General features: G+C 42.4%; 1 long non-coding RNA gene across 2 annotated transcripts; it reads left to right on the forward strand.

Moving 5' to 3' along the window:
* The first annotated feature begins 656 nt into the window (after window positions 1-656).
* LOC111851182 (uncharacterized) lies at window positions 657-8,802 on the forward strand. 2 transcript variants are annotated; one of them, XR_002839961.2, is made up of 4 exons: window positions 657-1,278; window positions 3,841-3,905; window positions 4,395-4,538; window positions 6,564-8,802. It is a non-coding gene; the product is annotated as an uncharacterized lncRNA (long non-coding RNA). The 2 variants fall into 2 exon arrangements; XR_002839960.2 differs by having other exon boundaries at window positions 666-3,905.
* Window positions 8,803-15,397: the final 6,595 nt, after the last annotated feature.

Genomic DNA, 15,397 nt, shown 5'->3' on the forward strand with positions numbered 1-15,397 from the left:
TCGTTTGACAGGGAACTATTCAGATTTTGGAAGAGCAGAAAGAAATAAGGCACTTGCGAGAGCTGCTAAGATTAAGTCGTGCCTGGAATGTGACAGACCCAGAGATCTTTGGGAAGATTTTGCTGCCTATTGAATTTAAATGAGGGCCCTTTTGACTGAACATGCACTATGTTTGGCACAAACTGATCATATCACCCTGGTAACATCATCCTCACCAACAAATATGGTAGTGGAAAGGATTCTGGTGCCAACAGAAGGGACTGGAGAAGGAAAAATGGACAGAACTTTAGCCAAATTCAGGAGGAAAACCTCTTTTAGCCCTGGATTTAGAGCGTACTGTCTGGACAATGACCTAAATCACAATTACTACATAAGAATGGATTAAAAACAAGAAGTTCAGTATTACTGTATATCCCAGACAAAAACCCTGAACTTAAATCCCATTAAATCAGGTGTAGCGGCCTATAGAAATGGGTGGTAATGTTACAGGGAAATTTTGCCAGCGTTATTATTGTAGAGTGATGTTCATATTATCAGAGGTGCAGCCAGGTGTGTTTTAAAAAAAATCTTTTCCTTTCTATGGGCAAGATGTTGATGAAACAGATTGAGATTTATTTTCATGTTGGAGTTAAGTTGATTATGCACTGAATGTATTAGTGTGGCATGTTTATTCACTAGAGCTGATAAATTGTATTTCGCTGACGGACACTGTTATGGGGTGTTTTTTTTACTTTGTCCAGTCACATCTGTGCGAGAAAGTCCTGAGAGAAGAGGTGGTTTTGGGGCGCGTGTGGGCGGGAAAAGAGTGGGGGAGAGAAGCAGAGAGCGTGGGGTGCTTCTCGGCTGGTGGATTGGTGCGGAGAGCTCGTGCGGGATTCTTCTCTGAGGATGATGCAGATTAAAACTGGGCAGCACCGGGAACTGGTCTGATTTGGGGTTCAGACTGTAGCCTTAGTTAAATCTAAGCTTCACCGGGGATTTGCTCGGTTGCCGGACAGTCGCGGAGAGCAGAGTTAAGCTCAGCGAAATTTAACTGCGCGAGCAGCCGAAGCTAGCGGGACCTCGGTCGGCTTTGGACCGAAACCCTGCCCGGAGTAATGGACCATTCAGCTTGCAGGACTGGGGTTTTTCTCATCGCCCTGGTAGTGTGAGTACTCCTGCCCAGTAAGAGCTCCAACGTGCACTGACTAGCTGGCTTACAGTGTGCCACTCTCTTAGCACAAAACCCGGGGGTTTCTTTTCTCTTCCTGTGGTTTCTTCATGAGGGAGAACATTCCGGTAAATGTGCATATTGTTTAAATGTCCTTTGGTTTTTTTTTGATTGCTCAGAAGGGGATGTGACAGCCCGGGGATACGGGACGGGAACTCACAGTAAAACAATTTCATGTTCTCCACCTGAGACGGTGTTTCTATTTTTTGGAAGGGGGGAGTTAGTGCTAGGTATTAATGGTAATGGGTGTGTGTGAAAAGGGAGATATTGATGATAGAGCAGTGATATGTGCTACTGTTGATATAAATTTATACTGTAGCTACTTGGCAGTTTGGTGAAGCGGAACTGAAATTATTCAACTGTGAATACGCCTATGGTGGGCAGCCCACTCCTGGCCGATTCTACTCCCCCTGTATTCTTGTGCCACAGGGGGGTGTTGTTAATTTTGCAGAGTGGGGATGGCTACACAAATATTGCATAAAACTGTTACCTACCTTCTGAAAGTAGGATTAATAGGTCTAGGGGGATAGATATAGTTTCAAATCAGTCTTAGGTAGGCAACAGTCCTCACAAATAGACGTCTGTATCCGGTCAGTAAGTGTTATTAGGTAGTTTTGCTTGTTTCTTGACATTTCTGGCTCCAGGATTAGCAATTAGCAGCTGTAAACCATCAACTTTCGTTACCCTGTCCCTTTGTCTTGGTAAGTAAGATAGCCGAGCTTATTTTCAGTTACCAAGCATAAAGCATCAACAATCATGAAGCATCATCCCCTGTGTGAGGACACCGATGAAGCCTCACGCTCAACTAAGTCGCTCATTTCTCTCCATGCACATTTTCATCTACAGCTTCCAATACATTCCTGTTCTCCATCACAGACTCAACGCCTATATTCACAGGAAGAAACGTATCCATGACATCCTTCGCCTGGTTCCAATAATTTGAGCTGACCTCACCTACTCCACCACTGGACTATGGACCTATCAGTCGACAGTCAAAATAGCTGGTTTCCTGCTTGCCCTTGCCACCCACTCATCAACCACACTCCGGCACTCACAGAAACCTGGAACCTCCCTGACAACATTGAAAATACATCTGCTGTGTCCACCAGCTTCTCTTTCTCCCACACTCCCTGCTACATTGGGTAGGGATGGGGGACAGTTTGGCAAATTTCTAAGCGCTGGACATTTACTCCTCTCGTCTGCCTGTGCAACAATTCTACATGTCAGTGCCACACACCTACTGTTTTTAACCCTGGGCATTGTCACCATCTATCGCCAACCACCATATGTCTATGACAGCAAAACATGCTCCCATCAGGCAGCCCTAATGACATCTCACTGAACATCATCCTCGAGAAACCAGTGGCTGCTCATTTCCTAGCCCTCCTGGCATCACTGTTCCTGAACAGACTCTGTACTCCATCGTCTCATAAGGCTGGAAACCAACTGGGCCTTGTCCAGACATCTAACTATCACAGACAGGTTACTTCTGACCAATCTACATGTATCTCATCACTTTTTTGAATTTATCTTGTTGCTCTCTACGTGTCCTTCTGCCTTCCATCCTTAGCTCTCCTACCTTAATCGTTCCCTCTCTTACTTGCTTCTCTACCTTGATCCCCCCTGCTCTGCCCTTCCCTTCCCTGAACATTTCATTTGATGCAAATAAGGCCACAGCCACACTCTACTCTATCCTAATTTCAAAACTCAAGGACCCCTTCAAGACTTCATTCTCACCCCTGGCTCTCCAGTGCTCTATTTGGGTGACAGGAAAAGTTCAGGATAGCTGAGGTTCAAAGGAGACCAGGTGAATTTGGATAAGCAATCATCTGTTACTGCTGACATCACTTCTGCTAAAACTACCTTTTATCTCCCCATATACATGCAACCTATTCTTCTCCATTGACACCATCCATTGACACACTGAACCATCAGATCCTCTTGTCCACCATCTTTCAACTTGCCACTATAGGTTTGGAGTCTATCTTGGAGAGAAAAGGCATCCACATCAAAGTAATATGGAGTAATATCTGGTGTGCTTCAAGCCTCTTTACTCCTCCTTCTTTCTGTACAGAAGAGAGTTCTGATCATCCAGTCTCCTGGCTTCTCCTACCAATACTACACAGCTGACATCCAACTCTATCCAACCTACTCTCCAGAGGACACTCAGTCTCAACTCAGATTTCTGTGTCCTTGCTGACATAGCAGATGGATTTGCACCTCCATCTCGTCCTTTTGAAGATACTTGATCTTGTCTTCCCTGCCTGATCTATCATTTAACAGGATATTACTGTCCAGCTTGGATCTTCTACATTGTCTCTCTCAAGGCTTGTTAGGAATCTACGGTTAATGACATATAACTCACTAACCTCTGCAAAGCACATCTTCAGATCTTGGACATTTACATCAAAGAATTCAGACCTTACAACATCAAGAATTTTGGACTTTATCAGAATATGCAGCCGAGCTCCTTGTCAAACCACACATCACCTCTTTACTGACATGGTTAATAGCTTGTGCTGATAAGCCACTGCAGAAGATTCTAAGCGCAGCAGCATGTCTGTTATTCAGTCAGATTAAATGCTCTTATTTTCCATCTCTCCTTGTCTCTCTTCATTGGCTGCCTCCAGGAGGTGCTTTCTTTGAGAGCTGTTAATGGACCTTCAAGTCAGTCATATGGACCTCCATTCCTGATGTAAGTAAATAAAAGTAATGTAAATGATCACTTCCTGATGGGTAATATAACAGATAGTGGTTTTATGATAAAAGCCTTAAGAAAACCGTTTCCATCTCGAGCCACTGAGATTTTATTATTGCTGCAGCTTTTAAACAAAATGCTGTAAAAAGAATAGATCTTTTTAACAACCAGCACAGTATGAGGTTTGTATACAGTCCAGCCTTTGCTTGATGAAGCTGATGGGATGAGTAAATAAAAATGCCTTCTAGACAGGGGCACTGAATGTTAAATCAGTCCCCGTTTAATTGAGCGTAGGGTCTTCAGTATTATTTTGTGTATAAGCACCAACACCTTTCTACATTCCATTAAATTCCACTATGGGCTGCCATTCTGTGCAAAATTACAAAAAGCACAGACTAGCCATACATGTCTTTGCATGAGTAATTGAGAACAAGCCATTTTCAGCTCCATTTAATGGTATTTGCCCTTTCTTATGATGTTCTGCAGGGTGCATAAAGTCCATCACCGCCAAGACAGACTGTCTCTCTAGCCACCAGCTATGGGAAAAACTCGACATCGTCAAACAGATCAAACAACCGAGAAAGACGCATCTGGCAAACACAAATGGCATTGAAGCTGAACGTGGATTGGGTAAGCCTGATTTTTCATCTACATCGAAGGTGTCGCCATCTCCATGATTTGTGAGTATTTGGCGCCGCAACACTGGTGTTACTCAAGCCAAGAGGTGGCTTCCCAGAGGCTGCCATCAAAGAGTTATTTCAGCTTGGTTTTTATCAAATGGGCGGCTTACACTTTGAACTAAAGCCATTCTGATTTAGAGCCTCTCTACGCAAAGAAAGGACTGGGTGATGGATTCCCCTTTGCCACCACAGCTCAGAACTCTATCCCATGATGGAGCAGTGGAGTTCAAAAGCAACCAAACCGCCACTCGCTGAATATAATGTTCTTCACTGTAGTAATGAAACATTCATCCCTCCACTCTCCAAAGCTACCTATCCAGTACAGGACTACGGTGACCCTAGGGACTACCCCAGAATTTTATGGGTATAACTGTAATACTAACTATGACAACCTAAACCGCTACCCTGCCCTAACCTTAACCATAAGTAACCAAACAAAATACAAAACTTTTGGCATTTTCAGGTTTTTTTTTAAAAAAAATAAAATTTTCCCTTGTGGGGACCAAAAAAATATCTCCAAAAGGTCAAAATAACAGATTTTTATCACATTGTGGGGACACCTGTTGAGGACATTTCTTCAGGAGCTTCTTCCCTGCATATCTCATCTGAATACTTTGCATATCAATCATCAAATGTTGCTAATCTTGTCAGCATCGGTTCTCCATGCAGTCGCCAGGTGCTCGTATTGAGCTGGCACGGCTCGTGTCCATCCGAGGACGTAAAGAAAAGTGCGGAGCTCGTAACTGCAGAGCAACGAGGAATGACGAGCATCAAAAATAATCCAGGAATCAGGGTCAAAGCATAAGTCCAGACATGAATCCATGTGAAGAGCTATACCTCATCCGAACCAGGAGAAGTCCACTGTTTAAAAAAATATTAAAAAATAGTGAAACATTTTCCTTTTGGAGTAAATGAGAAGTGGAAGTGAATAAACATAAACACACAGATGCACACTGCAGATGTGCACACTGCCATTCATATTACTGCAAGTTTATTATGTGTGATGCTTGCACAAGGATAGCCTACTACCTCATTTCGTCGGGCACGTGCACAGTGACAATTAACTTGACTTTGACTTTAATATAATTTCTTAGGTTCTCTGCATTTCTTGCATATATTGTTTCTTTATTCCCAAATGTTGGTTTTTGTTTAGATTGTCCCCTTTATGGCCATCATAATGAAATACTGGAAAATAAACTGGACACATTTTCATTTACGCCCAGGCAGTTCATGCACAGATAATGTTAATGATGCTAGTCCCAATTAAATCTGCCAAATGGCCACATTGTCTGAATGCTTACAATAAATCTCAGCAAAATTAGAGTTCATTTCACTTTGGCACCGAATCTGACAGCACAGCAGATATTCCCTTTGTTGTTTTCCACTTAGTTACATTGTGTTATATGTGTATGTGGTTTTTCTAATAAATCTGGTTGCAGAAAGAACACTCACCTAGATCCAACAATGCATTTAAAACACAGACGATGAAACACCCTGTTACATTCTGTCAGGTCTTCTGTGTCATGTCATGTCCTCCTGACCCTCCTGTCTCTTCCCTATCATGGCCCTGATGAGCTGAATAACCATCGTTAGCCCTTTTATTTAAGCACCTGTTTGTCTCGTCAGCCCCAGCCTGGCCATTGACGTCTAACCTTCCTGTTGCCTTTGCCATCTCTTCTTCCAGTCCTCCCATTTTGATCCCTCGCAGTCCTTTTGTTCGCAGCCAGTCTCTGTTCATTGAGTTCAATAAAATTACTTTTGTTTCAACACAACACCTGCCCTCAAGTCCTTCGTCCTGTATGTTGTGACATTCTGAAAGAAATGCTTTGTAATTGAAATTAAAAATGACTAAACCATGAACACAAATCATCCAGCTCATCAGCAATATTCAAATGCTAGTTCTCATCATCAAATTAATACAGAGGACCATACCTCATCAATTTTAATGCGCATTTTTCTCTGTGTCTCTTCATAGATTCGGCTTCAGGTATCATCTCACTCTCAGGTCTGGTTCCTCTTCACAAAAAGGAATAGACTGCAATCTCATCCTACATTTTAAACAAGCTGTGTCATTTTAACGAGATGCCCCAGCCATTCAGGCCCATTCATCATTGCAGCAAATAAAAAAAGGCGTCTTTTGGAGTCTTGCTCCTGAGGCTATCTGGTTTTGATTTTTCCAGCCCTTCTACATAAATTCACAGGATCCTGGGAGAACTGATGACCTCCTTGCCAGAAATAAGTTTTCACCATTTCTCAAATAATTCCTGTCACTGAGGCTAGGTCATTTGCTATATTAAAAATAATAAATAAAATTTATTTCTGTGAGGCAAAAACACCTAGTTGTGGTTTCTCAGTGGTTTATTGTACAAAACTTTCTCCATTTCTGACACCATCTTCCATAAGTTTAATTACTTTTACTTACACAAATATTTACATTTAAACCACATTTAAAATATAAAATATACTGTATGCGGATCTGCAGCTTGAATGCACTCCCTATCACCACTTAGATAAGCCCTTTCCCTAATCTCACCCAATTCCTCTTCTTCCCCTGCGCTGATGACACCAAAATGGTTGTATTTGGTTTTGTCTACTGTTTTGTTAAACTTACCTAAATAGCCTCCCATGTCATGTGGTTCTGTTGCCCCCCCATCCAGGGTGAGTCTTGCAAGTGCTTATGACTACAGTTTCTTGGAATGTTTTTTTGCGCTCTGAAAACTGAGAAAGTTTGAAAAATACGTCATAAACAAGAAATAACCAATATGATTGCATTAAGATGTTCCATTGCTTTTTTTACTCTTTAAATTTGCAAGTGCTGTGTTACTTTCAATCGGGCTAAATCTCTGCATAAAGACTATTTCATTTTAGTGGACCTTAAATCGGGCTTCCATTCTTTTCAAAGGGACCAAAACAAAGAGTTACTCCTGCCCTAAGGATTTAGCAGAACTAAGGTGTAAATGATAAAGACTCACAATGACCCAAAACTGCTGACTGCCTCAGTAAAGAGAAGTTTGGCAAGACCGCAAGTCCTGCTACAGAACTCAAGATAAACAGCTTTGAGTTGTAACCACGCATGTAATAACACTGTGAATAATGAGTGTGAGAGCAATAAATCACAATAAAAGGACGCATCGCTTATGGGGGAAGAAGCACAGAGACGGCAGGTGTTAGCTTGGTGACGGCGGCGTTTTGGAAACATATGGCTGTTCATCCTCAGCTGGCAAAGTTAATGAAAAACGCCAACTAATCAGCTCAGCCTCGGTGTGCCGGTGCCTCACAGATGTAAAAGGCAGAGATAAAATGAGCACGTGTGGATGCTGCATTTCGCAAAAAAAAGGTTATCTTTTTCTAATTTCATGAACCACTGCACAAATGGCATTAATTGTGCCCGGCTGAAACATCTCGCATCCCCATGCAGTCGAAGAGCGAAAACACACGTTATCTAAGCCTAATAACCTCCCGGGCACAGTGCATGGGCTTTGTGGGGAATTATGAATGCGGCAGGGCTGATAAGTAGATGAATGGCAGCGGGGAAAATAAAGGCGACATTCTCTCCCTTCACAAACACAAAATCCTGGCACAAAGGAGGTTTGTGTATTAACAGACTCCCAGCAATTAAGCTCCCTCCGCAGGAAGAGGGTCGGAGAGAGTCTCTGGACAGCGGTCACGTAAACAAGGGCCCGCTCCGGCAAGCCACGCTCAAGGCTGCTCAACCGTGATAACACCACAAGCGTGACGATCAATCTCATCACTAGACGGCCACCTTGACTGACATCTCGGCATTGTGACCTGCTTTTAACAGATGACCATGGTAGACTGCTTCAGAGGGTGACATTGCTTTTTCACGGATTCAAGTCTGAATCCAGTATCCCCCCCCCCCCTCAGAGGATTCCTGTTTTCCTAATGCCAATGTGGGTTTCCACTGTCTTCTGCTGTCGTTGCTCACATGCTGTTTGTGCATCTGCAAATCGGCATAACAAGGATGCCAGACCAATTTGAAAGGGAATTTAATGAAAACAGATTGAGGTATAAATTTTTATTCAGCTCACCAAGTTATGTTTCTGTGCTTATGTCCAGAAGGTTATGGGTTTGTATCCCATGGCTGGCAGAGTAATCACGTCGCTTCTTGAGCAAGATCCTTAGCAAAAACTGCCCTAGGGATGCTAATGCACCCTGCTGTCTGACCCTAAGCTTCGCTAATTTGTACATCGCTTGGGACAAATGCATCTGACCAATAAAGAAATATGAATAAATATCTTCTGTTTCTTTGCAATACGCCCAGATGGGAAAACAGTGGAATTAGCGGAGTCCCAGTTATAGCTACTCGCTGCACTTTATTGGTTTCTCAGTATAAAACTGAAGAATTCGACATTTTTACTGTATAACCCCCGCAACCACAGAAGGTGCCATTTTTCTTATTTGTTTTCATTGGTCTTCTGTAGGTCCAATTTATGTAACAGCTCTGCAACAAACGACACACACCAGCGCTCAGACAAATTGCAATTCTGATTTCTGCCCAGAAAAAGACGCTCTTACTTTTTGCCCCAGACAGCTCAGATTCTCAGCATAAAAGCTTGCTGTTATGTGTTTATTCTTGGTGATTTTTCAATGTTTTTCTACTTAAAAAAAAAAAACTACCCAAATGCTTAAAATGCAATAAATGACAATTTATGTAAATTTTACAATTATTGTGTATTTTATGCATAATACAGAATTCAAGAAATACTTTATAGTATACTAATTTTAAAATAATTTAAATATATATTAAATAATATATAATAAAACATTTTTTGCAATTATAATTATAAACATTCAAAAGATAAAATATGACAATAATTGAAAATATCCTGCATCCTCCACACTTATAATACACCTAATAAACTAATAAAATAATATTCAAAATTCAAAAGTAATTATCATTTTAAATATTTGATTAATTTGCAATATTTTGACTATTGGTTATAAGCAAACGTAAATTGTCAGGTTAAAGAAAATGGCTCCTTCAGTCAAAAACAAAACTGTGCAAAACTTGAATGAGATTCAATTACAGGCAAAGCCGCCAAAGCCAGGCTGGCATATTTTAATGAGCCAACGCTACCAGCAAAGTATGAAAATTTTACTTGTTAATCCTCACACTACACACCTAATTATACGGCAGCAATTAACTTCCGGCACTGAGTAGGTACAGCTCGTCCCAGTCCATTAACTTGTGAACTTTACCAAACGTTGGTCGGGGAAATTAAACTTGTGATGTGCGGGCAGGCGTCGATAAGGAGCAGCACGCTTTTTAAAAAATCTTAATTAACGTCGCTGGATTTCTCGTGAATAGCTTTCTCGTCCCACAGAATTCTGTCATAATCTCTCCATTATATCTTTAGTTAATTGCTCATACTGCTGCATAATTTAACCACTGTTTATACTGCAAAGACTGCCTGTGATTTTTCAATTCTGGTATTCAGAAGCATCCCGCGGGACTCATTACACTTTATGTTTGTTTGTAGGGCATTGCCATGAAGGAGCAGTCCCTCCTTCCTAGATGTCACACATAAATCCACTTATACCTGTATGAGTCACAGAGCTGAGTAGCGGTTCAGAGTCTAGCAGTATGGCCTTGCCACAGATCTCCAGTGCTGTGGACGTGATTCATGCTCCAGTTCTCTATGCGCATGGGTCGTAGCCTGGAGAGATACAGCTCAGATTAATTGAATTAGTTTCTTGAAGCTGCCCTCAGAGTGCCATTGTGCGTGTGCCCTGCTGTGAAGTGGCATCGAGGGCAGGGCGTCCCGTGGCTTGTGCTCCCTGCTTCCTGCGACAGGCTCCAGGCCTGTAATGACCCTCTATATTTCCTGTGTTTTTTTTTTGTTTTTTTTTACAAATGTCTCTCCAAATTTTTTTCCAACAATATTTCCAGAGCTTATCCTCATCATAACTCCCTCTGGCAATTCATTCTATGCTCACGTCTCTCTACTGATGCAGTCAGCAGGGAAAGCGTGAAATATAACCCCGCAGAGAAAACCGTGGCATCTTTGTTACAGACAAAATGTGGCAACTTTGTTACAGCGATGTTAAGGTTTGTAATGTTTACATTGTATTTAAACGATCTAGAACAACATGATTCTATACCATTTGTATATCATGATTCTATACCATTTGTATATCATGATTCTATACCATTTCTATATTATGATTCTATACCATTTCTATATCATGATTCTATAACAGTTTTTGAGGATTCAACTGAAAATCGTATCATTTGTCTTTCTATTTATTATGGGGACAATAACAAATCTGATAATTTATTAGCAACATGCTCTGCTTTAAAGGGTCGATCTGTTGAGTTTGCTGTCTGCTTCCATGTTTTAGGCTGTAGCTGATATTTGAGTACCTCATAAGACCGAATGACCCCAGTGTGACCTGTGAAATTCCCATTATGGAAGTGCAGTTTATGTCAAGCTTTACCAAATGTAAAAACTATAATAAATCAGTGGTGCTTTTCAGTCAGCTGGCTTCCTCCCGAGTGCCCCCTCTGCCAAAAGAGCCCCGCAGAACAAGGCTGACTCAAAAGCACAAGTGTAAACGCCAACCGCTAAAGAAATATACAGACAGGCCCGGCAGAGGGTGTTCAGGTTCCCTAGATGAAATTCTGCTGGGTCAATTCATTAATATTAAAAACATTTCTGTGGAACAAGGTATCCGGCGACTAACTAGCTAGATCACGTCTGTTTCACAAGAAAGGTAGTGAAACATTAAAACTAGTGTAAATAACTAATGTTACGGAATGCAACCAGAGGAATATCTTTTTTTTTTTTTTTTTGCTTGCAATTTTGCACCCCCTAATCAAATAGTGCTCTAGGCCAGTGTTTCCCAACCCAGTCCTCAGGGAACCCCAAACAGTCCACGTTTTTGCTTCCTCTCAGCTCCCAGCACACCTGTACCAGGTATTCGGTGTTCCTGATTGGCTGGGAGTTTGGAGGGAGCAAAAACGTGGAATGTCCGGGTTCTCAAGAGGACTGGGTTGGGGAACACTACTCTAAGCGATCGCTTATGTTGCCTGTATGCAGGTTTGTTTAACCGGGGGCCTGTATCATGAAGCATGATTTCATAAGTGGCCAGAGAGGTTGTCAGACTAAAGGTAGTCTGGGTTAAATGAAAGTGAAAGATGATAACGCCCATTTAAACTGGGGCACATTAAATCCAACAAGTTATCCGGCTAAGCAAGATATCAGGCTTCATAACACAGGCCCCTGAAAGTCTAAGAGAATAAAAGAAAAATAAACAAAGGATGCAGAAGAGGAGGATAAACAAAACCTCCTGTGGAATTTGTAGGAAAAACAACAAAATCTCTGAAGGCTTAAGGTCAAGTGGTGACATGCTGGGCATGACAATATTGCAGTAATCCGAGAGAAGGATGCATGTATTTCTGTGTGTGAAGGTGAGAGTTTAATGGTGATATGCCTCGCACACCCACATCATGCACGACAGCTGTGCAATCAGTATGTAGGAAAATGTCATTCCGCGGACTGTACCTCCAGTTTCCCGCACTCCTTCGATATGAAATTCACTCTGTAATCTGCCGTGACCTTCTCCATTTCACTTCAGACATCTGCAGGATGCCTGCTAATGCGCCGAAGCTCTTTCACGCCCGCAAACGCTTACGGGGCGCCAAACCTGTGGAACTAAACAGTACCTTGGTGTCAGTATACGATTTGCTTGGCTGGATAGCGTGTGGAGATGACCTCTGGACATGAGAAGAGCTTTGGTCCCTGAGCTTCCAGAAGGAGTTTGAGTGTAAGGAGGCTGACTGGCAGCCAACAGATTGCTTTGTGTGTTTACCTGCGAAGGGACGTCTCTCTATCTGCCAGGGAATGGATCACGGCTCCTAGACGTGTCTCCACAGAGCCACAGACCAGCTCGTCTGTTTCAGCATCTCACGCTCACTTTGCTTTCCATGGCAATTCACACTGTGAGGAGGGAGGGTAGATGAAACGGAAAAGTGATTAAAGGCAGAGCAAATAAAAGGCAAATAAACCAAAGCGGCAGTAAGAATGACGAAGTACTGATGTTGCGGTACATTAATAAACTGGGCAAGATTTAATTGAATGGCTATTTGAACCTTTCTGAAAAAAAAGCATGGATAAAATTATGACTGTTACGGAACAACTTGGGGCAGCATGGTGGTGCAGTGATTAGCACTTTTGCCTCATACCCTCGAGGACCAGGGATTGATTCTGTGCCGTGGCTCCATGTGTGTGGAGTTTGCACGTTCTCCCTGTGTCGTCGTGGGATTTCTTCTGGGTACTGTGGCTTCTCCCCACAGCCCAAAAACATGCTACGGTGAATTGGAGTTACCAAACCATCCATGGGTATGAATGCGTGTGCCCTGTGATGGGTTGGCACCCCATCCTGGGTTACTCCCTGCCTACCTCCAAACCCCTGTGACCCTGTACAGGATGAGCGGGTACAGAAAATAAATGGGCATTTTGCCCCCGCACCCTCTGAGCTCCCCACCAGACAGTGCATGTTTCCGCTTTTTTTTAAAATACCTAGACTGCCTGGGGGCCCCCGAGGACCGGATTGGGAAACACTGCTGTAGAGGATAGGCGGCCAGATGGCTCTTTTTACACAAAACAGAATAGAAAAGGTTTCATATTTCTGTATCAATTTGTAGAACATTTAAAAAATATGAGGGGCTAAGATGCATTTTGCCCTGAAAATGTATTACCTGAAGCTGTATATTACTGCACCTGTAGCCTCCGGGATAGGCTCCGGACCCCCTGCAACCCTGAATAGGACAAGTGGTTAAAGAAAATAGATGGACGGATGGATGGGCTGCATTTTACTGTGGCATGATTTATTTTATTGGATGGAAATGGCAGGAGGAAACTGCATTTACAGTAAAATATATTACACTTGAATTGTGAGTATGATGTTTATGCAGCCTGGTCACATGGCAGATGCCCTGAAATCCCTGGTATCCAGCGTCACGTTCACTCTGACTAGCTGGCTGGCTGGCTTCTAAAGCATTAAACATTTAATTCTGTCAGCCTATTTATGGTAGCTGATTGACAAGAATATTAATGTCTTTCTATTCGGCCTTGGGGCATAGTTGATAGCAACTTTGGCTTGGAGCTGTAGCGGGAATACAGTTTGACAGGAAATGCTCAGTGTCTTCAGCACATCCACTTTGAAAGGGCTCCTGAATTCGAAGCACAAATCCTGCAGACCAATTAAGGTTTATGCAACAATGGCCGCGGGGGCCACCGACAGCTTGACAGCCACTGTCTTCTGGTCACTCGCTTCAGCCCCCGGCCTGTCCTCACTTCTCAATGGGGGTGGCCTGGTCTTTTTGTGAATGGAACGCAAAATGTGGAGTTTATGGATTGGTGCTTGTGCTGTTCGGACATACCCTGAGCTGTTGTTTGTAAAAAGGCAGGATCAGGACGCGTGGGAGGAAAGTATAAACAGATAAGAGGAACCACATGAGGATTTTTTTGAGGACATATATTACTGACATATTGGACATATTTGGAGATTTACCCATTCATAGATGTTTATGGTAAACCTATACCCAGACAATGTAAGAAATGCGGACAAGGCAAGGCAATGCATTTTATGGCTGTAAATATGCATCATTTAAAAGGTGCTAAAAAGGGGTTTCCCCCAATCTCCCGGCACACAGGTGACACATGCAGGTTAGCAGGCTAGCATGCTGATGCAGGGGTGCTAACGGAGATGTGGAGGGAGGCTGCCGGATTGAGTTTGCGGAGGCCCTCACAACCATCAGATGCCTATCCACCCTGCGGGAATCTCTGTGCACAGGGATGCAGATCGCTCTCGTTTTTGTGGAAAATGTGACTCCTAGATTTGCTGACAGTGCCAGCTTTTCAGCGGGCCGTTTAGAGAAATATTCTCGCGCACAGATTTAACATGGTGCTTCTGATTAACCACCCCGAGAACAACAAGCGCAATTTACTCCAGGTGAACTTAAGCTAGCAACGTAATGAGTTGTAACAGTATAGAACAACAAACCTAAAATCAATTTAAATGTGGAAATATATCCATCCATCATTCATCAATCCGTCCTTCCATCATCCAGGTAAGGGTGGTACTGTAAAAGACATTTTATGCAAATAGAAATGTGCTGCACACTTCCCAGCATAGGCTCAAGATCACAGCAATACTCTGGCTCAGGAAAATGGATGGGAGTGTAATTCCCTAGAGTGTCTACAACCAATGTGTGCCAAGAAACTATAACACTGTCGCACAATTCATGCTTGAGCACGTGATCCATGCTGCACATGTTGAACTTTTTTTTCCTGGAAATAATGATCGTTTTTTACTTTGGGTTACTTTGGGTGGATATGCATGTGTGTTTTTCACTGAAGTGAACTTAAGTTGCCCTCAATAAATGTATGTACCACTTCCTTACCTACGGTTATTGCAACATTAAACTAGTGATTAAGTTGTTGTAGCCCAGGGGTGAGCAATCTTATCCGCAAAGGGCTAGTGTATATGTAGGTTTTTGGGATAACCTATAGGTCAGGTGTCCAAACCCAGGTGTGAGGACTCTTCAGCCAATTTGTCCACTAATTAGTAATCTAATTAGGTAATTGCAGCAAAAACTTGCATATACAACGGCCTTTTCTAGATAAGACTGCCCATTCCTGTTGTAGGCATACTCTAAGGACATTATTGTCCTTCTATATATATTTCCAGTTAAACTTATTCCTTTCACTTTTGTATTTTCTTTAATATCATAAAGACTCATTTTATGTGTGTTTTGTACTCATCCTAGTCTCTTGGGCTTTT

The sequence above is a fragment of the Paramormyrops kingsleyae genome, chromosome 1, assembly GCF_048594095.1.
Source record: "Paramormyrops kingsleyae isolate MSU_618 chromosome 1, PKINGS_0.4, whole genome shotgun sequence".
Taxonomy (NCBI): domain Eukaryota; kingdom Metazoa; phylum Chordata; class Actinopteri; order Osteoglossiformes; family Mormyridae; genus Paramormyrops; species Paramormyrops kingsleyae.